The sequence below is a fragment of the Pipistrellus hanaki genome, assembly GCF_964339955.1.
Source record: "Pipistrellus hanaki genome assembly, chromosome: 11".
NCBI lineage: Eukaryota > Metazoa > Chordata > Mammalia > Chiroptera > Vespertilionidae > Pipistrellus > Pipistrellus hanaki.
The window spans coordinates 46,854,269-46,880,100 of NC_140513.1; the positions used below are offsets into that span (position 1 = coordinate 46,854,269).

Genomic DNA, 25,832 nt, shown 5'->3' on the forward strand with positions numbered 1-25,832 from the left:
GGACTGAAAGGTCCCAGGTTTGATTCTGGTCAAGGGCATGTACCTTGGTTGCGGGCACATCCCCGGTAGGGGGTGTGCAAGAGGCAGCTGGTCGACGTTTCTCTCTCATCGATGTTTCTAGCTCTCTATCTCTCTCCCTTCCTCTCTGTAAAAAAATCAATAAAATATATTTTTTTAAAAAAAGAACTACAGGTAGGAGGTGGTACCAGTTGGCAGTGATAGACAACAAGAGATGAAGCCAGAGATCACAAAACCAACACATAGCTCCAGGCTCCTCACTCCTTACCTGGGGTCAGCGCTATCCTCTAGCATGTAAGTCGTCACAAGCTTTACATTGGCAATGTTTATGTTGGAAACAGATTTGGCTTCTGCCTGTAAGTCTTGTGCCTGGCCATGATTCTATGTCTGTAATTCTATTTTATCAACAATTAAAGAGCTTTGCAACCCTCCTATTACCTGCTGATATTTTAAAACATAGGGTTTGAGGTGGTTGAAAGAATAACAATGCTTCTTTTCTGCCTTTCAGACTTTCCCAGGAAAGGGAGATGAGACCACACCAAGCCTCCCTGTGAGATAGTATTTTCTGCGCGGCACCAGGATAACATCAAAGCTCTTTAGTGAGGGTCTGGCGACCTCCCCCTCTTTGGCCCTCAAAATAACAGAGTAAGTCAAGTTCAACACTGTTAATGGGTAATCTGTACTCACTTTCTCTGCCCTTGTGAAAACAGGCCGAGTTTTATTTGGGAAAGCCAGTGATAGTGTGTTTGATTTTAAACATACCAAGTGTTTGAAAACTCTCTCAGATAATGAAACCTCAAACAGTGTGGGAGATGTATCAGCAAAGTCCAAGAGTACTCATCTCACCCAGAGTAAATAAACGAGAGAACAAAATGCCCTTTGTAGTGCACTGCGTGCCCTGTATGTGTGCAGTGCCTGTGCCACTGCCCTCACTTTAATGCTCAGATGATCCCAAGGCATTTAATCCAAGTCACTTCAGCACATCACACTTGATTGCAGAATTTAAAGAAGACAAAGAATACTGTGAAATGTGACAGACACCTTGGGACCTCAACTTATGGTATAAAGATAGATGAGAAAAGCCTCCTAGATTTAACTCCTATGTATCTTGAAACTAAAGCAATGAGATAACGATATGTCTCATGGACATTTCTGTCAGAGAGAAGTGGAGCAGCCCAAACATCTTTAGTTCCAAGGTTCAGCATGATCCTGGGAGCCTCTTAATATTTGCTGCCCCCTGTAGTTTGCTCTTGTAAAAATTTTATTTATAAAAAAAAAAAAAAAAAAAAATCAAGAGAGCTATTTAAAACTTCAGTTGCTCTTCTAAATCCTAAGCACTTGTGGAATTTTATTCCCTCTCTCTTTTCAGTCCAAATCCACAAATCAGAGTAATGACATGGGGCAAGTAAGGGGAAAACTGCTCTGAAAAGTCACGATTTCATTTGAGAGAATAAACTGGGGGACATGATGGCCTTTAAAACATGCAGATTGTATTATATGGAGAAAGCTGCTCAAATAAATCCGATTTTCTTTCAAAAGGCAAAGGAAGCATCTGTTTATTAAACTACTTTCTCAATTTCCCATTGCCTTCAGAATCGGTTGTGGGACATGATTGCCTTTGTCTCTAAGCACAATAGCTTCTAATAACATTATGCTTAAAATAATATGGTGGAAAAGTACACGCTCGTGGTTTGTTCATTTGCTGAAACCAATATAGATGGCAGGAATTTTACCCAAGCTTAAAATAGCACATGGAACACTAGGAATGCAACACTGGCCCAGTGATGAATGAAATTTCATTATAAAGAATCACAATCTAATATCTAACTTTAGTAAAAAAAGAAAAAGAAAAAGAAAAATTAGAACTAGTTATCACCAGGCACAAATGCTAGGGAAAAAGTTAATAAAGCTGTTTATTCTACAATAGATTAATGAAGAGACATAGATAATCCTAAAATAATGTCATCCCCATAGTCTGTGTGACTTGAAAAATTTTAGATTTAATTTCATGATTCAATTGGCCTGTGTATTATATATGTAACTCCCAGAAAGATTATGGAAAGTTACTATTAATTTGTACAGTGTTAAAGTTTCCCTCGGTACACAAAACACCTCCTTTAGTTCTTTAAAATCTATATTATGGATTCAGATTTTTTTTCATCACAAATGGATCAAGAAATTAATACAGTTGACCCTTGAACAATGAGGGGACTGGGAGTGCTGACTCCCTTCCCATGCAGTTCAAAATCCATACATTGACTCCCCCAAAACTTAATTACTGATAGCCTACTGTTGGCCAGAAGACTTACCAACAATACAAAGAGTCAATTAATACTTATTTTGTATGGAATATGCATTATACACTGTATTTTGCAATAAAGTAAGTTACAGAAAAGAAAGTATTAAGAAAATCATGAAGAAGAGAAAATAGGTTTATAGCACTGAAAATACTGATTTTTAAAAATGCACATATAAGTGGACTTATGCAGTTCTAACTCATGTTATTCAAGGGTCAAGTATAATTTCAATCAAATTGGTAAAAGCAAAGGGACAGCTATGGTTATTTTGAGATCAAAAACATGTTAGCTCCAATTTTATGGAGTTAACTAAAGAGAAATGCCAAATTAAAAAAAAAAAAGGAAAGGTTTTAAATAGAATTATATAATATACATAAAATCCTGTTAAATGTATGATGATAAATCATATTTGCTGATAGTCTTTTTTATTGTGAAGCTTAATTTTGTTACAAAACTCTGACAATATAATCGTATTATTTCACTTGGCTGAGGTAGAAACAGCAAATAAAATCCACCAATCAAGAGCTGTTTGTTAAATGTTCTTGGGCTCCCTGCTATGGAGAACATACAGGAAGCATTGACCCGGACACTCTTCTCAGGGTGCATGAGGACTGGCTAACAGGCAAACGAATGAAAAGATGATATGTATTTGAGATATTTACCAAAGAGAGGTACCTTTTTCTTAGAATGTTCATGAACATAGGGTCTGAGCTTGGCTGCAATTTAAATGGGAGGAAAACATACAGCCTGAAGGGAGTGGAAAGGACTTCTGAGGTTTGGAATATGAAGTAAAACTCTGAGAGGAGCTGTCACACACCAATGGTGTCTGCTCTAAAAGCAGACACGGAAGACATACAAACAGATTTGTACCTGACACTGAAGATTTCTGACATTCCCAAAGGGGACCTTGATAAAGAGCTACACTGTTCTAGTAAAGCAACACAGATAGACACTTTTTGGTGAGGCACACCTCAAGGTGGACCCCAAACTCAGCTTACAATGCTTCCATAGGCCCCTGATGAAAGGTCCTGGCCAAGAAGGAAGGAGTCTGCTATAGGAGCCTGGCAGACATTTTGGCGCCTTCAGAGAGTGGACATAGACACTACTGGAGAGAATGCTGAGCGAGATGACAACATATTTGATTCTATCCCCATCACTTTCTTCCTGTGTGAAGTACAAACTGAGCCCCCGAACTTCTCTAGTCCTCAAATTCTTTATTTACCAACTAGGGATTAGTAACAGCTCTTCTGTCTATGTCATGCAACTGCTGGAAACTGATCATTATCAACAAGCTTCATTGCTCTGAAAGGTCAGAGCTAGTTCCTCACTGTTGAATTGAAACATTGTTAGGGGAAGCAGTCTCTGCCTGTTGTCTTATGTAAATTTCTGTTATTGGAGTGTCCTGCCTAAGGGCTATGGGTGTTTCCCATAGTCTCAATAAAAGGGATAGGTAGCCGAAACCTGTTTGGCTCAATGGATAGAGCATTGGCTTGGGGACTGAAGGGACCGGGGTTCGATTCCGGTCAAGGGTATGTACCTTGGTTGCGGGCATATCCCCAGTAGGGGGTGTGCAAGAGGCAGCTGATCGATGACTCTCTCTCATCGATGTTTCTAACTCTCTATCTCTCTCTCTTCCTCTCTGTACAAAAACAATAAAATATAAAAAAAAAAAAGGGGGGGGGGGGATAGGTAGGCCAGCGCAGAGAGGAGTCCTCCCACTAGAGGTGGGCTCCCGCCTGGCCCCCAATATCACCAAGTTAATACTTTTTTAGTCTCTTTTCATTTGTGTGCGGCCTTCTCCAGAACCCGAACCCTGAACAAGGACCCTGAACCACGCGGGACGTGGGCTCTCACATGCAACCATGGTCAAAAGCAAATGATATAGTGTAGGCAAAACATTGTATAAACTGTAAAATGCTATGTAAATTAGGCACTGATTGTGTTCAAGCGTGTGATCAACATCTATGACACGGTGTCTCTGATTAGTTGGCTGAAACATGTCTGTCAAAAGCCCTCTCCCACTCTTCTCCATTAACCCACATCCATGTCTAACTTCCCTGCACCACACCCACTCTTTTCAGGGAGCTCTCCAGCCTTATCCATTGTCACACTTACTTCCCATGCCTTCTACTCGTATGCCTGATCTCTGCCACATTATCCATGTTAACTCGCGTTTTTCTCCTACGTAGGGACGTTATAAACAACCGAAGGAAAAGGAGCTTGTTTTTACTTTTAAAATAACACCAGAAGCAAAGAGTTAGAAATAGAGGGAAGTTGAGAGCCACCGAAGGTTCAGAGAGAGTGACAGAAAAAAATCCTAAGTGAAGACTGACCTCATCACAGGATTCCTGGCAGTTCTAAAAAATAATTATTAAATTATTAATTATTTAAAATGAAGATGGCAATTTAGATCTCCATTGTGCATGTCATGGGCTGAGTTGAATAACTGGAAAACAAACAAGTTAATAAATGTTACATTACACTGTACATTTATAGAATGGTATTTAAAAAAAAAAAAAGTGAGGTTGGGTAAGCTTACATTTTCCGCACCAAATTAACTAATTGAATTTCTAATCCATATGACTTGGGTAAGGATAAAATCTTGATGGACTTTCTTTTTTTTTTTTCAATTCTCAGAAATAGCCACCTTACCTTTTTCCCCCCACTGATGATATATATTATTCCATTATTGATAATCCTGGCATAATGATGCAGGATGCAGAACATCCCGCATATTATTAGCTAGACAAGCTATCTGTGAAGGGCCACTGCAAATGGAGAAATAATGTGCCATATTTTACTCTTTAACAAGATACATTCGTTTTATGTATAAGAAGGCTACCTTTTCATGTTTCAATCGCTCATTGAAAAAAAGCAAAATATAATTCAGAAGAAAAATGGGCAATAATGTAATACAAACAGGGTGCTTAATTTCACTTCATAAAAATTCATTGTTTTGGATTATCTGCATCAGTGATTCACCCATCAAATGTCTCCCTCCATCAACTCCTGTATCGAAACATTTTTTTCCCCTCTCTCTCTTTAAAGCTGCTGCCTTCTAGTACAGAGCTAATGGAGACATAGGTAAGATGAAAAGATTACTAGTATCTATCTGCTGAGCGGGGTTTATAAAATTATCTAGCATATACTTAAAAGAGGTCAAACCCAGGAGCACCAAAATTATCATTCTGAACCTGGATCCATCTTTTAACTTATATCACTTTAAAACTAAAGGTAGCAGGCTCTCTTGAGCGAAAGCAAGTTGAACATAGACTGACTCTGGGTTTCTGTCATTTCGAAATGGACAGTCCTCTCACACCTGAACTCAAGCAGTCACACAATTCAAGACAATGGAATTGTTTCTGCAGTTTGGCAGAATGGAGATCAGCACCCAGCACCCCCCCCCACACACACACACACACACACACACACGCACGCACACCTCTGACTGGGAGAGACAGGAACAGCAGCTGACACTGGGATGGTGGCATGGAGGGCTCAAGGCAGAAATTTGCTGGGAAAGTGCTTTCTTTGCAAAACAGATTGTTTCCATTTCTGCTCTCCCCATCCTGCAAGTGGTGGCTGCTTCGTGGCCAGAAGCAGTTGTGGGGAGGCTGCGGAGGGTGGTTTAGAGGAAACAGCCTGTGTTTAGACTGGAGTAGAGGCTTGGAACCCACAAAAGTGAGCATTTCTCCTTTCACTAGCATTTGCGATGTGTCACCGTGGGGGTTGAGGAATCTCGCCCAGATGCTGGTGGGTGCATGTTTTAGGTGTCCTTGTGGGTGAGGATTTGGCAGGCAGCGGGTGCCTTAGACAACCAAATGGGAGAAGTTCGTCCCGTTAAAGTCTAGACATTTAAAGAGCAGTAAGTGCTTGTTAAAGTTTTTAGGATGGGAGCAAACAGAGGATTTGGAAACATGAATCTTCCTGAAAAAAACAAATCCAAGTTATTCCAAGTTCACTTGGACATGCCTTTCTTTTTGGGTGGATTTTGCTATTCTTTGAAATGTTTTACCAAGATTTTTGGGGTATGTAGGCATGTATAAAAACATTACTAACCATGGTGGTGTACTGTTCTACTCACCAATCGGTTATCTCTAACACAGAGAGTGGACTTATGTGACAAAACTAGTCAAGTCATTTGTTCAGAATGTCATTTGAGTAAAATAATTAGGTTCAAGGGAATTCTTATGGAGGGGTCCAACTGTAGTAGCTCATAAAGACATATCACTTTTAATGCATCAATAATGTATTCTTAAAGGTAGCAACAGGTTATCGTTAAAATGTGCACAAGAGCCAGGCTGGTGTGGCTCAGTTGGTTGAGCATTGTCACACGCACCAGGAGGTCGCCAGTTTGATTCCCTGTCAGGGCACATGACCGCATTGTGGGCTCTGTCCCCAGAAGGGGGCATGTAGGAAGCAGCCCTCATGGATGTTTCTCTCTCTCTCTCTCTCTCTCTCTCTCTCTCTCTCTCTCTCTCTCTCTCTCTCTCTCTCTCTCTCTCTCTCTCCCTCCCTCCCTCCCTCCCTTCCTCAACTTTCCTCTCTCTGAAATCAATTTTAAAAAGTGTGCACAATAATAGACATGTGGTCTTTTAAAGAATATGGCAGCTGCCAAAACCGGTTTGGCTCAGTGGATAGAGCATCAGCCTGTGGACTGAAAGGTCCCAGGTTCAATTCTGGTGGTCAAGGGCATGTACCTTGGTTGTGGGCACATCCCCAGTAGGGGATGTGCAGGAGGCAGCTGAATGATGTTTCTCTCTCATGGATGTTTCTAACTCTCTCTCTCCCTTCCTCTCTGTAAACAACAAATTAAAAAATTTAAAAAAAAAGGAATATGGCAGCAAAACAAAATATTTTTTAGATTTTGCTTAGGATTTGTAATATTCCTAATTGCTCAACCGAAAACAGTATACTAATTTTAAAAGCACATGTAATAATTTTAAAAGTAATAAAAACAAACAAAAACTTCATGTTGTAAACTGATGGGGTTCACGCAATCTATTTTGAGTGATGCTATTATTAATTTTAAAATAATGCGCCTTCATTTCGGACTACTGTTTGGCCAGAGTTTGACCCTGAAATGTGATGTTGAATTGATTTCCAATCGTGATTGTACTGATGTACTACAATCGGCTGGGGATGGCCATGATGTTGTGGTGACAATAGCATCATATGAGTGCTACAAGGCCTTTCTCTGCAGTTTTCAACATGCAGAGAAAAGACCGTCATGTTTGTAAGTAATAAAGCAAATTAGCACTGAATACAAATTAAATATGGGGGAACGTAGTCCCAAAGAACCCATCGCTGAATAGGGTTGCAGTTATGAAACAAATGCTTGGTTTAGCATAAGATTTCAGCAAAGCTGTTTAGAGACCATATTGATTTAACTTCTATTTCTGCCTATGAAAGCTGAAACTGGCAGCTTTATATAGTTCACTTCAACTCCGATTTTTATATTTTCTGAAATGAAAAAATGTCCTGCTGACATAAGTACAGGTAAGTGACAATTAATAGTGTTGACACCAGCAGGTGTTACAGATTGAAAGAGGGGATACAGAAAAAAGGAGGAAAAGGACAACCCCAGGAGCCATGCAAGTGGGGAATCAGAACAGATACTGGGAGGGGCAAAAACCTAGAGGAACAAGAGTGTTGTAGCGGTCTTGATGGCTTCCTTGAAAGTCAGTAGCTTTGCACATGTCCCGGTGAGAAAGCCATGTACACCGTGACACAAAGCCAACATTTGTACTTTCTGAATCCATCTGATTGTCTCCGGTGGATAAAGACTTGAGCTCGGATAGACACCTAAACTGGCTGGGAAAAGCTTCAGAAAAGAAAGAAACAAACGAGTAGCTCAGAAAAGAGAGAAATAAGTTGATAGCAAAGATCCCTTTCCCCAGTGATGACTGTGGAAAGGGCACCACTCATAAATATTAATAATCGTGGTAGGAACAGTGATCATTTGTGGAGCACTGTTAATTTTGCACATTTGTTCTACGTCTATTGCTTCACAACAGCAGCCTGAGGCAAGTAGGGCAACAATTCTTCTCTTCACTTGACAGATGAGAAACAAATAGAAAATGCTTCATGAAATTGGAGTAAACTGTCCACGCTCCCAGGAGTAAAAACTGTAGTGGCAGAGTTGCGGCTAGAACTTACGAGTCCTGATTCCCAGCACTTAGCTCTTTCTCTTACTTCTCTGACCGGGCCTGAACAACAGGCCACACTGATATAACTTAACTCAGAAAATAAATTACTTAAAACTTCTATGGCCAAAACCAAAGTAATTTACCAAAATTTACCGAAAGTGCAAAGGGAAAGAAGAGAGGCACAGGCCTTTTACAAAACATGGAATTGTTCCTTTGGTCACATGCATGTGAATCTACAAGAATGGTGATATTGTAGACACCGAGGGAATGGGCACTGTTCAAAAAGGAATGCCCCACAAATGTTCTCATGGCAAAACTTTAAGAGACTATGATGTCACCAAGCATGTGGTGGGCATTGTTGTGAATAAGTTAAGGGCAATAGTCTTGCCAAGAGAATTAACGTACATATTGAGCATATTAAGCACTCTAAGAGCTGAGATGGCTTCCTGAAACATGGGAAGAAAAATGATCAGAAAAAGAAGGAAGCCAAAGAAAAAGTTGTCTGGGTTCAATTATATGCTAGCCTGCTCTGCCCTGAGAAGCACTCCTTGTGAGAACCAATGGGAAGGAGCCTGAGCTGCTGGAAGCCATTCCCTATGAACTCATGGCAGGATAAGTATAAAAACAAAAGAGTGGTGTCTTTTACCCCAAAAAAATATTTAACGAAAAAACATTTTGTAACTGGAACATATTATTCATTAGAGGCCCAGTGCATGAAATTTGTGCACTTTGGGGGGTGTCCCTCAGCCCAGCCTGTGCCCTCTCACAGTCCGGGAGCCCTTGGGGGATGTCTGCCTAAGTTGGCACTCAGACATCCCTCTTGCTCTCACAGTCCAGGATCCCTTATTCTTACTGCCCGCCAGCCACAGAGGGGAGAGAGGTTCCCGCCACCAGAGCTGCACTCACCAACCATAAGCCTGGCTTCTGGCTGAGTGGCGTTCCCCCTATGGGAATGCACTAACCATTAGGGGGTAGCTTCTGCATTGAGCGTCTGTTCCGTTGTAGTCAATGTGTGTCATAGCCACTGGTCGTTCTGCCATTCAGTCAATTTGCATATTAGCTGTATATTATATAGGATTGTTTCAAGTCAGCACATTCTCATTCTAGATCTCCTTGGTTGCCTTGGTCTGACTTTATCATTCCCTTGTGTTTTCTATTAAATATAGTCATACTGCACCCTAACCAGTTTGGCTCAGTGGATAGATCATCTACCTGCTGACTGAAGACGGCTTCCAGGTTTGATTCCCGTCAAGGGCATGTACCTTGGTTGTGGGCTCAATCCCCAATAGAGGGCGTGCAGAAGACAGCTGGTCAATGTTTCTCTCTCATCGACATGTCTATCCCCTCTCCCTTCCTCTCTGTAAAAATCAATAAAATATATTTTAAAAAATTGCCAAACTGATCTTTTCATATGTATAAAAGATAAGGAAATCCTTCCCTGAAATTAGAGACAATGACAGGCACAAATATTCTGAGTAAGTCTATAAAATTCACTGAATATCAATTTTCTTATCTGAAAAAGAGGAATTCAGATTTATTTTTAAAACATTATTTTACTGATTTTAGAGAGGAAGGGAGAGGGAGAGATAGAAACAACAATGGTGAGAGAAAATAATTGATAGGCTGCCTCCTGCACCTTCCCTACTGGAGATTGAGCCTGTAACCTGGGCATGTGCCCTGACCGGGAATTGAACCATGACCTCCTGGTTCATAGGTGGATGCTCAACAACTGAGCAATGCCAGCTGGGTGAGGGATTCAGATTTAATGTTACTTTATACTTACTTTCCATTTCAGTTGTTAATTAATATATTATTATTATCTATGATACATTTATTAATGTTATATATTAATTTTAATATAATTTAACCTTCCACCTATGTTTCTGGGCTTAGTATTGCCATGTGATAGACTCCCTTGCTTTTCAAAGTGGGGGTGGTGGACCAGCAATAATTTGGAAGACAGTTACTAATTCAGAGTCTCATGCTATAACCCAGATCTATTAAACATAATATGTATTTTTAACAAGATGCTTGATGATCTATATGTACTTTAAATGTTTGAGAAATATTGCCATAGATCACAAACTTTTAGAAGAAATAAGACTTTGTGAATCTGTCTATATGATACCTAGCATATGATGATTTAGAGACTCACTTGAAGTCAAGTAATAGTAACGAAGAGGTTAGATTTTTTTATTTTTAACGATTAATTACTGAAGGCTTCACAAGTGTTAAGGTAGTGACGAAAAATGTATGAATCAAAACTGAGGATCAGTCCTTATCTTCTTTAATAAGGAGAAGTCAGATAGTGCCTGGTCTCACCAAGTTCAGGATCTAGACCCATTATAGAATTTGCCTAAGTTAGTAAGTGGTTTAGGAGCCTGTCTGACTCTAAAACCTAGTCACATTCTATTAGTCTGGGCAAGTGACTTGTAGAGAAAGGTAACTTCAGAAACATAAACAAAAAAAGTCCATGATTGCTAGAGAAAACATGGAGCCAATATTTAGTTATTCATCATCTTATTAGTCTTCCTTTCAAGTATTATCTGTCATTCAATGAATCTTTTTCCAAGTTACACATCTTAACAAAGAGGGTATTATATTTCAACTTTATTAATCACTTTTCAAAGTTTTCAAATCAGTAGGTTTGAAAAAATTCCCAACAGAAAGGATGAATGCTGGAGTTTTAGTAATAGCTATAACATTAAGTATCCCCAAACATTGCAGAATATGTTGTAAATCTTTCAAAAGTAAAAACAGATATAAAATATTTTAATGCTACATGTTAATGACTGATAGTAAGGAATAGTTTTCTTTGGAAATTAGCTTTCTTATCAGTAAAGTTAGCTGAAATTTTTATGATTTTCTACCTTAAATTGTTTTTTTTTGTTTGAAACTTGGTTATTTTTCAAATACTGCTCTGTAAAGTAATATGCCACAAGTGAATTGGGTAAGGTTCATGGTAATAATAGTTGACCTAAATCTTGTTTTATGTTTCAATTATTTATGTATTTCTAGCCCTCCTATTTACAAAATAATGATTCAAAGAAGTTTATTGCAGTACAATTTTAAAGCAACAATCCTAAACTTGCTTATATAATATGTGTATTATTGATTTTCCTCCAACTTTCTTGTTTTGAAGAAATGTCAAGGCTATACAAAAGTTGCAAGAATACAGCAATGGACATTATTTCCTTTACCAATTGTGAGTATTTTGCCACATTGACTTTATTGCTCCTTCTTGCTGTTTTTGTGGATCATTTGTAAATTAGTTGCAGTCATCAGGGTACTTCACCCTTAAATAATTCAGTATGTCTCTCCTAAGAACTAGGACATTCTTTCTATAACCAAAGTAAAGTTATAAAGCTCAGGAAATTTAACATTGATATCACAGTATAATACATACCCACATTTAAATTTCCAATTTTATAGCTGCGTATCTTTCAATATAGGATCCAATGAAAGGTCACACATTACATTTAGTTGCAATTTTATTTGCAAACAAAGACAAATAATCATGTATTACTGTGATTTTTTGACATGTTTCTGAAAGAACAAATGTACTTATAATGAAACTTCCACACTGATTATACACTTACAGTGAGTATCTTCATAAGATTGAAGTAAAAATCAACTCAACTAAAAAAAAAAAAAAAATTCCTGATAGATAAATATACACGACATGTCCCCACTGAAATGAGCATGTATGGACATTCTTGGTTTGCATCCACACCAACACTGGCTGGAGACACAAACTTGAAACTTGACAGGATTGTAAGACAAGAAGGCCAGAATTAGAAGAAAATCCTTCACGATATAAATGGCATGAAAGATTAGAATTATGAGTAGGAGAAAATGAAATTGAACATTGTCTGTCTGTAAGGTCATCCTTTATCAGTCATTTCCTCCATATGGGTGGCCGAAAGTGGAGATGTAGTTAAAGGACTTAACGTTACATGCAAACCAACCCAATGTTTATGATTAACGCAAACCTAGCAGTTCCAAAGTACAGGTTTCTGTGGTGATTTAAATTTGGCTGTGGTTTGCATCTCTGTGCCTGTTTTCATAGATGTGCATGAACTTGACCTTTTCCTCAGCCTTCCTCCCGGGCACTCTCAGGTTGCCCTTAAAGGTGTTATTTTTTCTGTGTATACACTATGGCACTCCAGACATGCTGAATCTCCGTTGGATGTGTAAAAAGGATGGGGACTAGAGCACACTTTGGAGAATAAAGAATAAGCTCCCCTCTTTCCTTCCTGGCTGCCCCAGGATAATCTGTATTGACACAGGATATTGCCCATACCCTGCAGGTGGACTGCCCAATAAACTTAATCACAGTGACCCCAAAGAAACAGATGAAGTCTGTGTTGCTGATTTATACCACATATTACCCAATGCAAAAATAATTATTAATCTAGCTCGACTTCATTCGAAATGCTGAAATTTAAGTTTTCCAAGATCAGTTCTAAGCATGCATAGTTTAGGTTTATTTGTGTAGATAAATCTGAAGTTCACAGAGACACATGGTACACTTTAGTTTTAAATTTGTTTTAAATGCAACAAATGCAACATATCACACATTCCATATTTTTATAAGGACCCACATCCTAAGTTTGGTAATTTCCCTCACCAGATGATGGCTTTTCAACCTTTAACATGCTGTTGAACTAACATCTTTTATTTTCTCCTTACAATTCTGGCTTCTAGAAGTTTAAAAGTTGGAATGGTAAAAGAATCAGCACTCTTTTTCTTTTGGCCCTTGGAGCAAAGTAACTTCACACAATTCTTTTGCAATTCATTTGAATGAACTAAGAACAGAACCCACTGAAGACAGATAATGGCGCTATCGTTTTCTAGCAGTGTAATGTTAGGGAAGATACTCTGTCTTAATTTACCTCAATTTTCTCATCTGTAAAATGAGAATAAATTATCTACTACACATGACGATCAAAAAGTAAAGGAGTAAAGCTTGTGTGTCTCAGTGGCTGAGCATGGACCTAAGAACCAAGAGGTTACCAGTTCAATTCCTAGTCAGGGCACATGCTAGGTTACAGGCTTGATCCCCAATAGGGGGGGTATAGGAGGCAGCAGATCAATGATTCTCTCTTGTTGTTTCTATCCCTCTCTCACTCTCCCTTACTCTCTCTCTAAATCAATAAAAACATTTTTAATAAATGAGATAACACTAAGCTATGACACACCAACTGAAAATTACTGACCAAAAAATTATAGAAATTATCATTTATCATTATTACATGGTTTTCCTCATCATTGGATTACATTATAAGAAACATAAAAGTTAGTCAAGACACCATTACTATTCTGACTGAATAATAGGAACAATCCTTTTTTAAAAATAAAGTGGGATATATAGGTACTAAAGGGATTAGTAAATCATCTCCCCAAGAAACAACTATAAAATTGATGGACATGTAAAAATTAACTAATTGGGAATCAATTATTCATGAACAGTGCTGAACTTCAGGTAAGAACAATGGGAATCGGCCTGGAGTTAATGCCTGAGGTCTTATCATTCTGCCTGTTTCCCCCTATACCCTCTCAACTTGGTTAGAATGATGTCTCCACTAAAGCATAGCTGTCTGTTAAGATCAGGAAAAAAAGAGGAGGTTGGAGAAAAAGAGGAGAATGGAAAGAGGTGAAGTGAACAAGAGAAGAGAATTTTGACACTTACCTTGAACCATACACACAAAGAAACAACTGAAAAGAGATCATAGACTTAAATGCAAGAGCTAAAACTACATTTCCAGGAGGAAATATAACAGAAAAATCTCTCTGACCACAGATTAGGTTAAAACATCTTATATATGACACCAAAAGCATAATCAATAAAAGAAAAAAAATCAGTACGTTGAACTTTATCAAAATGTAAACATTTTCTCTCCAGTGCCATTAAGAAAATGAAAAAAAAAGGACCACAGACTGGGAGAACGATAGAAAGTATTTGCAAATTATATTTCTGATAAAGAACTAATAGTAAAGAAAAGACAACTCAATTAAAAACTGAGCAGAAGATGTAGACATTTCACAAAGAAGATATATGAGTGTATAATTTAAAGAAAGATGTTCAGTGTCATTAGTCATTAGAGACATGGAAATTAAAACTACAAGATACTATGATAGGCCCATTAGAATGGCTGTAATAAACAAGAAAGAGAAAGACAATAGCGAGTGTTAATGAGGAGGTGGAGAAAGTGGAACTCTCTACTTTACTAGTGGGGATGAAAATGGTATAGCAATTTTGTAAAGCATTTGGCAATTCTGTAAAAAGTTAAATATAGGTTTATCAGATGACAGGAATGTCATTCCTAGAGAAATGAAAGCATCTGCCCATACAAATATGTGTGTGCAAATGCTCATAGAAGCATTATTCTTAGTAGAACAAACTGGGGACAATCCAAATGTCCATCAACTAGCGAACAGAGAAATAATATTGGGTATATTAGAATTCAATCCTTTTCATCAACAAAAAGGAACCAATTCTTGATAAACCCTACAACATGGATGAACTTCAGAAACATTACTCAAAGTGAAAGAAGCCAGGCACTGACACAAAGGACCAAATATTTTGATTCAATTTATGTGAACTCTCCCTGAAAGGGCAAATCGAGACAGAAAGCAGCTCAGTGGTTGTCTGGGATCAGAACGGAAATGGAAATTAACTGAAAACAGGAACATTTGGAGTGATGGAAATATTCGAAAACCTGATTGTAGTGATGGATACAAAACTTTAACTTTATGAAAAAATACTGAATTGTAAACTTTCTGTGGATGAATTATGTGGTATGTAATTTATACCCCAATTAGTCTATTAAAAATGAGGGAGAAAAACCTCCACTCAAATCAAGAAAATGAATTACTTCAGGAAATGTACAATTTCCTAATAAATATATTCATTGTTTAGTTAAGTTAAATAGAATGAGAATTAAATGTGGGACCAGATTTAAATCTTGGCTCAATACATTTCTACCGAAATCTGATCTAGTTACTGTGGTTAAAGCTCAATTTCCTACTTTGTAAAACCAGAGATGTTGATGCCTATATTCCCACTTGAAATCACTGTTGCATAGCTCAAATGAGATATGAAAGTGCCTTGTAAACCACAAAACTCTGCTCAAATGTTAATTATAATAATGATATGTCACCTGTTAAATAACCATTTTTAATCATCTGTTTTTGCTCTTTAGCTTAAAGCCTTTGTGGTCTCATGCCCTGCCATTTTGAGAAGCTCAAGAATATCACCTTTGTAATGTACTTTCATTACAAAGTACATTCTTTGTAATGAAATAACAAAGAATAAATATTACCTCCCAAATATATTTGGAAGGAGAATAAATATCTCGTTCCAAATAAATATTACCGAATTTGCTTTAAAAAAATGCAAACAGCCTTGCCTGGTATGGCTCAGTTGGTTGGAATGTCCTTCGTGCTCTGAAGGGTTGAAGGTTTGATTATGGTCAGGGCTCATACCCAGGTTGCGGGTTTGATCCCCATTGGGGACACATACAGAGGCAACGGATAGATGCTTCTCTTTCACATCTATGTTTCTCTCTCTCTCCCTCTCCCTTCTTCTCTCTCTAAAATCAATAAACACATATCCTTGGGTGAGGATTAAAATTTTTAAAAATATGCAAAACTTTGAGAATATGAATTGATCATTCTGCAACACATGTAGTATAAAGTTTATCAGGTAAATGGTTGCAAGTAATTGGCAAAGGGATAAAATGGAAAATACCATGTATATTCCATAGATATGTGTAAGATAAAATTGGAGTGTTTCTTGCCTTTGGAGTTACTGCTATTTTTAGAATCCACCCTTGTAAGACATATTGCTGAAGGCATCCCTCTGGTAGATGTTCACAAATACATCAAAGGTAAAAAAAAAAAAAATTAAAAATTAAAAAGTATGTTGCAACATTAGTCTGTTTATATCAAGCCCTGAAAATCAAGCAAAGTATATTATTTACACATGAGAGGTTCTATTCTGAGTCTGCATACATCTGGCATAGCTCATATTTTTTTCTTAATTTAAAATAAGTATTATAATGAGAGCCTTCCATTTAATTGCTCTATATTGGAAAGCTTCTGCCCCAAATTTCGGAATATGTTTAGCAAAAATGAGATTCTCATTAAAGTGTACTCTCCTTGCCCCATCCTCATCCTCTCCCTTTCATTTCTCTGTTTCCTGAAAGAAGAATGACTAGGAACAGGGAAGAAATAATGTTCTGCAGCTAAAAGTAGGCTTATTGGTACCAATGAAGAGGAGAGGCCAAAGTTACTGAGGCATCATGGGAATGACCAGCTTTGGAGTTAGAGAGAATTGGTTTAAATCCTGGCCATCCTAAGTATTACCTGTTCATGTATTCATTGATTCAGCAGACTTTTATTAAGTATTACCTCGTGTCAGCATTGTGCTAACTCCTGACAAGGCAATGATAACTAAAAAAACAAAAACAAAAAACAAAACAAAAACACAAAGAAACAAAAAACGTTGCTTTTCTCGGGTAGAGGTCAGTTTAGTTAGGGATTAACATGTTAATTGTATAACCAGACTAACAAATTTGGACTACAACTAACCGGAAGTGCTCTGCACGAAAGGAAGATGATGCATGCAGTGACACCCAACCAGAATGGATCATTTTTTTAGTCCCTCTCTCTTCCATTGGATAAATCTACTTTCAAAATTATTAATGATAAATAATTTTGGCGATTCTGTAAAAAAAGTTAAATATAGATTTATCAGATGGCAGGAATGATAAATTGATAGATTTATCATTACCAAGTTCTAGGTGTCTATCTAGAACTTGAAGGTAGTACCCAAATTAAAGAAAATACTTTGCACGAACAAAAATTTGTTTTTTCTAAACAAAAATATTACTTTGCCATTTGTGCTGTTTTGCCATTTTAACTTTTAAATAGAAATAAAAACGTTAAATGTCCTTATAGGATTCTATAACACAAGTAATTCCAATTTTTTTTGTCTACTTATAATTACTGTGCTCTCATTGCTTATTTAGAATGTACCGTGTAAATTCAGAAAGATGTAATACAATAGGAGCTAACTGACCCTGTCCCTGAAGTAAGTCATAATGAAGGTGAGCCATTATGAACTTTTCCAACAAATGTCCAGAGCGAGGGCCAACAATGTAACGGGGATTTCTCCAAATTAGCTCCCGTAGAGGAGACAACGCTGATTGAATACAATACAAAATTAGTAATGTGTTAGAAACACTCATTTGAAATGTACGTACATATTAAAGGTCCATAATCACCTCATCAATTGTCGAGAAGTTAGGCCAACAAAAGATTTATTCAGGAAAGACTTTGTTGGAATTGCTGGCACAGGTACTAATAAAAAGCAGAGCAGCATTTTGTGTGTGTTATTACTGTTTTTAAGTTCTCCACAGACACTGTGCCTCTTTATTTCTTGCGCCCTGGCAGACTACTTTTGCCATCCTGTCCTTGGCAAACAATGAGCGCATATAAATAACAGGAGAATCTGAATCACAGTGAATGTGCCAGGCCCCGTTCGAGAAAAGGTGCTCATGGAGGTGCAAATCATTCAGCGAGGCCAGTGCTAGCAAAGCTAGGGAGAAAGTTGTATGCGAGCATTTTGGAGAAGGATGTGCGTGAGACTATGCAGAGCTTCATATGGCACATTCAGGATTGTGATTTGTATCCTAAAGACATATTCAAGATTTTGGTCTTCATCTTTTGAAAGGTTTATTTTGGTGGGGATAAATGTGGGGTGGTGAGGAGGTATCATAATCAGATCAATATTTAGAAAAATTTACTCAGCCACAGAGAAAGAGATTGGATAGCAACTGGAGTCAATGAGAGTCAAAGAAGCTACAACACTAGTGTCAATAAAAGATAGTCCCCCTGGTGACAAGTGAGGTAGTTCATGATAAGAGGCATTTGTAGGAAGTAAGATAAGCAGGTATTAATGAAGCATTGGATGGGTAATATTAGTCTATTAGTCAGGGTTCTGGGGGGGGAGAGAAAGAGAAAGAGAGAGAGAGAGAGAGAGAGAGAGAGAGAGAGAGAGAGAGAGAGAGAGAGAGAGAGAAGAAGAAGAAGAAGGAGGAAGAGGAGGAGGAGGAGGAGGAGGAGGAGGAGGAGGAGGAGGAGGAGGAGGAGGAGGAGGAGAGAAAAAGGAGGAGGAGGAGGAGAAAGAAGAGGAGGAGGAGGAGAAGAGAAAGAGGAGGAGAAGGAGAAGAGGAAGTGGAGGAGAAGAGGAGGAAGACGAGGAAGAAGATGAGGAGGAGGAGGAGGAGATTGCTTTATTCTAAGGAACAATTATGGAGATCAACATGCCCCATGATCTGCAGGGAGAGCCAGTGGACGGGAAACCCACAAAGCCGATGGTGTAGATCCTGAGTTCCAGTCCAAAGACTGGCAGCAGAAACAACTACTGTTTCAGTCTGGGTCCAAAGGCAGGGGAAAGACTGACAAATCTGCTCCATGTCCTCAGGCAGGAGGGAACCAATTCCCTTTTACTCACTGAGGGTCAATTTTTTGTTTCTATTCATGCCTTCAGCTGATTGGATGGGGCCCACCCTAATTAGGGAATCCAGTCTGCTCTATTGAATCTACTGATTCATATGTGAATCGCATCCAAAAATACCCTCAAAGATATGCCCTGAATAAAGTGTGACCTAATATATGAGCACCCTGCGTCCCAGATCAAATTGACCCTTAAAATTAACCATCACACTGAGCATAGGGGCGAGGGAGAGGGAGGTGTACAAAAAGTGCCTTATCTTTCTAGTCTAGACGATTTGATAGCTGGTTGTTGCCTCACTAAGCTAAGGAATGCTAGAAATCACCTGGATTTAGGTCTGGGTCAGAAATTTTATTGTGTATTTATTGACTTTGATATGACTTAGCAACATCTAAGTAGGTATCTCAATGGATATACAGTCTGGGACCCAGAAGTTTGGTTTAGTAAGAATAATATGGACGTCAATAGCATGTAGATGTTAATAAAAAACAAGCAAAGATAGAAAGGCAAAGAAGAGTTAATATAGGTAGAGAAATAAAAAAAAAAAAGGTCTAAAATAAATCCTTGGGGAATTATAACATTTAATGACTAGATCCAGAGGATAATCCTGCGGGGGGGGGGGGGGGGAAGCCTGAGAATCACAGTGAGAAAAGTAATGGTCGCACCACGGGGAGTATTGTGTAAGGAGCCTCAGGTAGGGTGAAGGGGGAGGGAGGGGGTTGCTAAGGCAAGGTGTGCTGCTCACAGAATACAGAGAAGGGAGAAGATCAAATAAGCAAAGATGAACTGGAGACGGTGTGTAGAAAGCTTTTAGAAGAATTTGACCATAGAAGAGAGCAGAGAAATAGGGTTGTAGATTATAAAATTCTCAGTGATATAGTTGTGAGATTACCCTTTCTTACTAAACCTGTTGAAACCAACCAACTCATAATCACAGAGGAGCAAGATAGCTCATAGAATGCTCAAGGAAAAGGTGGCTTTACTGGTTTCTTTTATTATTAAAGTCATGGCTTTACTGGTTTCTTTTATTATTGGAAATCATGAGCTATAAAATACAATATATTATACATAATGAATTAATACACACACACACACACACACACCAGTGCATGTACCATATGATTCAGCCTTTCTCATAAAATCTCCAATATCCAACGCAAACTGCACACATAAACCACAGGATGCAGGCAGACCCTGCATATAATTGTATTCTCTTTATGAGGCCTCATGGGATCAATGCCTCCCTTTTCCCGCAAAAGAAGAGAATTGCTTTATTGTATAGGCAATGGGAATCGCATTACGGATTGTATTTTTCACATCACTTTGGGGCAAGAAAGCTCAGGGGCTAAACTGCGGTCCAATTGCAACAACCCGAAACAGAAACCTCAAAGCATGATTCTGTCTCCATGTCTCACCCGCTTTTTTTTCTTACCTTTCACTTCTCATCGGTCCAGTTTTTCTCATGCTCCATGGATTTTTACAATATGACTCCAATTTCTAACTATCACAGGGTACAAATAATGAGCAAACAATCCTAGCAGTCGGTAGAACTCAGAAGGATGCACCTATAAGTGTGCTGATCTACTTTATCCCACAACACAGAGTTAGTGTCATTACAAGCCTATAGATGAAACATTTGGGAAAATGGCATGATACAGATCTCAAGGTTCATGGCTAGAGGTCAACTAGTGCCGTGGTCGGCAAACTGCAGCTCTTTGGCCCCTTGAGTGTGGCTCTTCCACAAAATACCATGGCCTGGGTGAGTCTATCTTGAAGAAGTGGCATTAGAAGAAGGTTAAGTTTAAAAAATGTGGCTCTCAAAAGAAATTTCAATCGTTGTGCTGTTGATATTTGGCTCTGTGGACTAATGAGTTTGCCGACCACTGAACTAGTGCAAGGGCAGAAGGGGATTTACAGTTTTACTGTAAAGGCTGATTTTGTGTGTGTGTGTGTGCGTAATTGTTAAACAAGCTTCTCCCTTTTCAGGTTGAAAGGTGTATTTTTAATGAGCAGAAGACATTAAAGGGAATTCGAGGCCTCTCAGAATCAACGGTGTCACAACAAGCTTTCAATTAGGGGACATCTGTTGGGAATACAGGGGAATCTCTCCGCAAAGTCAGTTGCTAATCACATTCACCTGCCCTGGCAGCCAGACAGCCCTGTGCGCTGGGAAAGGTTGCTTACTCCCTCCATGCTCAATCACATTGCATTAAGTGGCCACCTGGGTAATGTGTCAGTGCGCACCTGCTGACCTGCTCCGCCGAACAAAACGCACTGAAATGAAACTCCCCAAATAGACAGAAAGCAGATCCGCCCTGGCCCAGAAAGGGAGACAGAACAGCCCAGGAGAAGGAAAGACCTGAGGCTGGAGGGAAAGAATGAATGGTTAGGAATTAAGCATGAACGTGGGGACCTGCCGTCAACATGCTGCCCTGTTCGTTCACGGTGGGTTTAAGGCATGATTACTCCTGAAAAAATTATTCAGCCTTTTCACTCTCAGTACAATAGCATTTCATCTGAATCAGACCAAATAACAAAATAACAGCCAGATCAGGAAGAGGGTCAGATCAAGCAATCTATGTATAGAAACAATTTTGGGGGGGATGATTGTGTTTTGCCCACTTTGGAAATGGATTGTGTGTCTTTCTTTTCTGAATGCATAAAAGCTACTTTTCCCAAAACATGCAAGTCTTTTTTTAAAGGTTGCTTATCAATTTTTAGAGAGAGGAAGGAAAAGGGAGGGAGAAAAACATCCATGTGAGAGCAAAACATAGTTCTGCTGGCTCCTGCACGCCCCCTACTGGGGACCGAGCCCACCACCCAGGCAGGTGCCCTGACCTGAAAATGAACCGGCAGCCTTTTGTGCATGGTCAACACCCAGCCAACTGAGCCACACTGGCCAGGGCCATACAATCCTTCTTCCTTGTATTTCAGTTGTTGGAACGGGATATTGTATATTTCATGTGCTAAAGCAGTAAGCAAAAGCCAGTTTTTATCACAATACAGGTTTACCCCACTATCAGAAAGTAGAGTGATACCATGAAAGCTTTTGTGAGGCAAAATACCATAAAGCAAAGAAGCAATTAGCCATGAGTTTATGTAGAAAAACTTTTGAGCGTTTCCAGATTCCAAAAATAACCTGAAACATACCAAATACACTTAATGATGTCCAATTTTATACTAAGCATCACATCCTTAAGTGCTTTCTTAAGTTTTTCTAACACCTTTGGATATGTCTCCCTAACAGATGCACCAAATAAATCGAGATCGAGCTTAGATGCTCACAGATACACTTAAAGCTACACTTTGCAGCTGAGATGCTGAGTGTACATCCACGGGAAGGAGCTTGGTGGGGCCCCTCTTGCTGCTCAGGGTGTGTGATGCCTCCATAAAGGCTGACTCTGCAAAGATTTGCTGCAAAACAAATGCTGAACTTTTTTTTTTTTTAAATAAAAGTGAAAATCTTTTCTGGATTTCATTCCATCAGTGGAAATCAGTACTACTATAGGTCTTTTGTAAAAGGGAAGTGGCATCTTTTGCTTAGCATAATGATCTCCAGCTCCACCCATGCTGTCGCAAAGTGTAGGAGTTCCTTCCTTTTTATAGCTGAGAGTATTCCATTGTGTAAATATGCTGAGAACAAAATAGGACCAGAGGATTGGGTCTAAGGCATAGACTGACAGATGATCTCAGAGGGGATGGGTAGGGGTGAGGGGACTGGAAGAGATCATTAAAAAAAACATATAAGAATACATACATATACCAAAACCAGTTTGGCTCAGTGGATAGAGCATCAGACTGTGGAATGAAAGGTCCCAGGTTTGATTCTGGTCAAAGGCATGTACCTTGGTTGTGGGCACATCCCCAGTGGTGGATGTGCAAGAGGCAGATGATTGATGATTCTCTCTCATTGATGTTTCTGACTCTCTATCCCTCTCTCTTCCTCTCTGTAAAAAATAAATTATATATATATATATATATATATATATATATATATATATATATATTAAAAATACATATATGCATAGCCCATGGACATAGGCAATAATGTTGTAATGGCAATGACCTGGATGGGTGTCAAAGGGAGGGAAATGTGGGACATCTGTAATCGTGTCAACAATTTTTTAAAAACCCTATGTATCTAATAAAGAGGGAATATGCTAATTGACCATCACTCCATCACAAAGATGGCTACACCCACAGCCGAAGCCAAGGTCCCATAAGGAGCCTTAACGAGCATTCAACAAGGACCCAAGACTACGCCTTCCTCCACCCCTGTGGGGCTTGATAGGGAACATCAGGCCATGCCCCCCACCCAGCGGGGCTAGACAGGGGATCTAGGCTGTGTCCCCCACCTGGCGGGGCTTGATAGAGGACCTCAAGGCACGTCCCCTGCCCTGGTCTGGGCTAGGGGACCTCAAGCCATGTCCCCCATCCTGGCACTGGGCCAGGGGACCTGAGACTACACACCCCCTACCCGGCAGGGCTTGACAAGGGTGGGACTGACTGGGTCTGGATCTAGCCCAATGCAGGGGTTGGGAGGTGGCCAGGTCTGGGTCTCATATTTTGAGGTGCAGGTGGGTGGGTGGGGACTTGACTCTGGGTCCTGTGATGAGCCCCAGACTCTGACAGGAGATTTTCATATACGTTTTACTAATTTTCTTTCATCTCTGACGTCTATTATAGAGAAAGGGCAAATAGCAATATTAAATTATTTCCTCTAATTAATCCCCTTTTAGTGTGCACAAATTTTGCGCACCGGGTGACTAGTTAATAATAAAAAACAATATTTTTTAAAAGAAAAGTGGCACAATGCCAACTTTCAAAAAGCAGGGGATACCTATACTGTAGATCAAATTTTCTCTACTTGACAGATTGCATTCCTACAGCCAGCCGCTAGCGCTGTTATTTTTGGTCTAGTACAAGTTGTATTGAAAATTATTCTCCCTTTTTTTAAAAGTCAGAATTTATCTATTGAAAAAATCTCAGAACATCTTAAGAAGTTCAACCAAAAAAATATAACACATCCTAGGGCACATACAGTTTATTTCTAATGATTTCTAAACACATAGCTGCATGCAGATCCTAATACTTTGTGAGCTTCTCTGTAATACTCTAAAGTCAAGAAGGAATGGGAAGATTTGACCCAGGGATTCTACTTCTTGGAATATATTCTAAGAATCCCTAACACCAATTAGAACGAATGTATGCACCCCAATGTTCATAGCAGCGCTGTTTAACAATAGCCAAGATCTGGAAACAACCCAAGTGTCTGTAAGTAGATGAGTCGATAAAAAAGCTGTGGTACATTTACACCATGGGATACTATGCAGCAGTAAAAAAGGAGGGTCTACTTTTTTTTTTTTTTAAACTCTTTGAGACAGCATGGAGAGACCTGGAGAGTATTATGCTAATTGAAATAAGGCAGAGAAAGACAAGTATATCACATGATCACATTCATATGTGGAGTTGAATGTACAAAATAAACTGATAAACAAAACAGATCCAGAGACAAAGAAGCATGAAACATACTGGGGAATCTCAGTGGGAAGGAGAGGTGGGTGGGGTGGGAAGAGATTAACCACAAAATATATATGAATATGTGCATAATCCATGGACACAGACAATAATGCAGTGAAGGCCTTGGGGCCACAGGTACAGGGTGAAGGGAATCAAGGGGGAAAAGGGGACATTTATAATGCTTTCAACAATGAAGATACATTTCTTTAAAAAGAATGAGAGCAGTTATCTAGGTCAGTGTTTCCCAACCTTCTCTCATGATGAGAATCACCTGGTGGAGTTGTTAAAACACAGATTCCTGAATCCCAACTAAGAAGTGCTAAACTAGAATTTTTGGGAACATATAGGTAAAATTGTATACTTAACTAGTGCTCTAAGACAGATTTTATATACAGAGCACTAAGTTAGGTATGCAATTTTACCTATATGTTCTCAAAAATTCTAGTTTAGCACTTCTTAGTTGGGATTCAGGAATCTGTGTTTTAACAACTCCACCAGGTGATTCTCATCATGAGAGAAGGTTGGGAAACACTGATCTAGGTGCTGCACGTTAAGAAGAAATTTCAGCCAATGTAATAAGAACTTTCTAAATTCTGTTGGTAAAACTCTACCTATTATTCATTTCTCCAGTTCACTCTGTCTACTTAGATATAATCACATATAATTGCAGTTGTAATACAAATAAATAATATAATAATTAATAAATTATAAAATAAAACTAAACTGTGTTTTGCATGCTCACAACTGTAAAGCTACTTTGTGCCTACTCCTCTTTCGTGTGTGTGTGTGTGTGTGTGTGTGTGTGTGTGAATTTTCTCAAGGCAATAATTTCTCTTTAAAAAGCAATGGGTTTGAAAGGAAGAAAAAGACTGAAAATATCTAGTTTGGTCATATTTTTATAGTTGAATCAAAATGATTAATAACCAAATCTAGCTCTTCTCCAAAGCACTTAGACACAATTGATGCATTGAAATAAGAAAGACTATGAAAAGGGACTATAACAGAGTCTATAATTCCCAACAAGCTTCTCTGTTTTCTGATGAAGATAATCATCAAGTAGATCACCAAGGCATCTATTAATCACTGTCAATTCTGAGCAAGTGGAGGTTCTGATTGGCTGCTCGCAAATGGCCAGCTGCTAAAGGAAACCAGAGAACCTGTGGAAACAAAACCTTTCCTTCGCTGAAATAACTACCAGTTAGAGGGACAAAGCATCTTTAAGTAAAAAGAGAAAGGAAATAAATCTTAAAAAACAAAATGTGTAGATTCATCAGACAAGGTGTTATCTTGTGAGCACTAGCAACATTTGTCACAGCGTTCTAGAAC

The 25,832-nt window shown here is 38.8% G+C and overlaps 1 protein-coding gene and 1 long non-coding RNA gene across 2 annotated transcripts in view; one reads left to right on the top strand and one right to left on the bottom strand.

Moving 5' to 3' along the window:
- PTPRD (protein tyrosine phosphatase receptor type D) overlaps positions 1-25,832 on the bottom strand; it is a 1,977,099-nt gene that overhangs the window by 520,371 nt on the left and 1,430,896 nt on the right. The window lies entirely within an intron of this gene.
- Positions 184-19,512, top strand: LOC311629900. Its single transcript, XR_014796287.1, has 3 exons — positions 184-312; positions 527-663; positions 11,607-19,512. It is a non-coding gene; the product is annotated as an uncharacterized lncRNA (long non-coding RNA).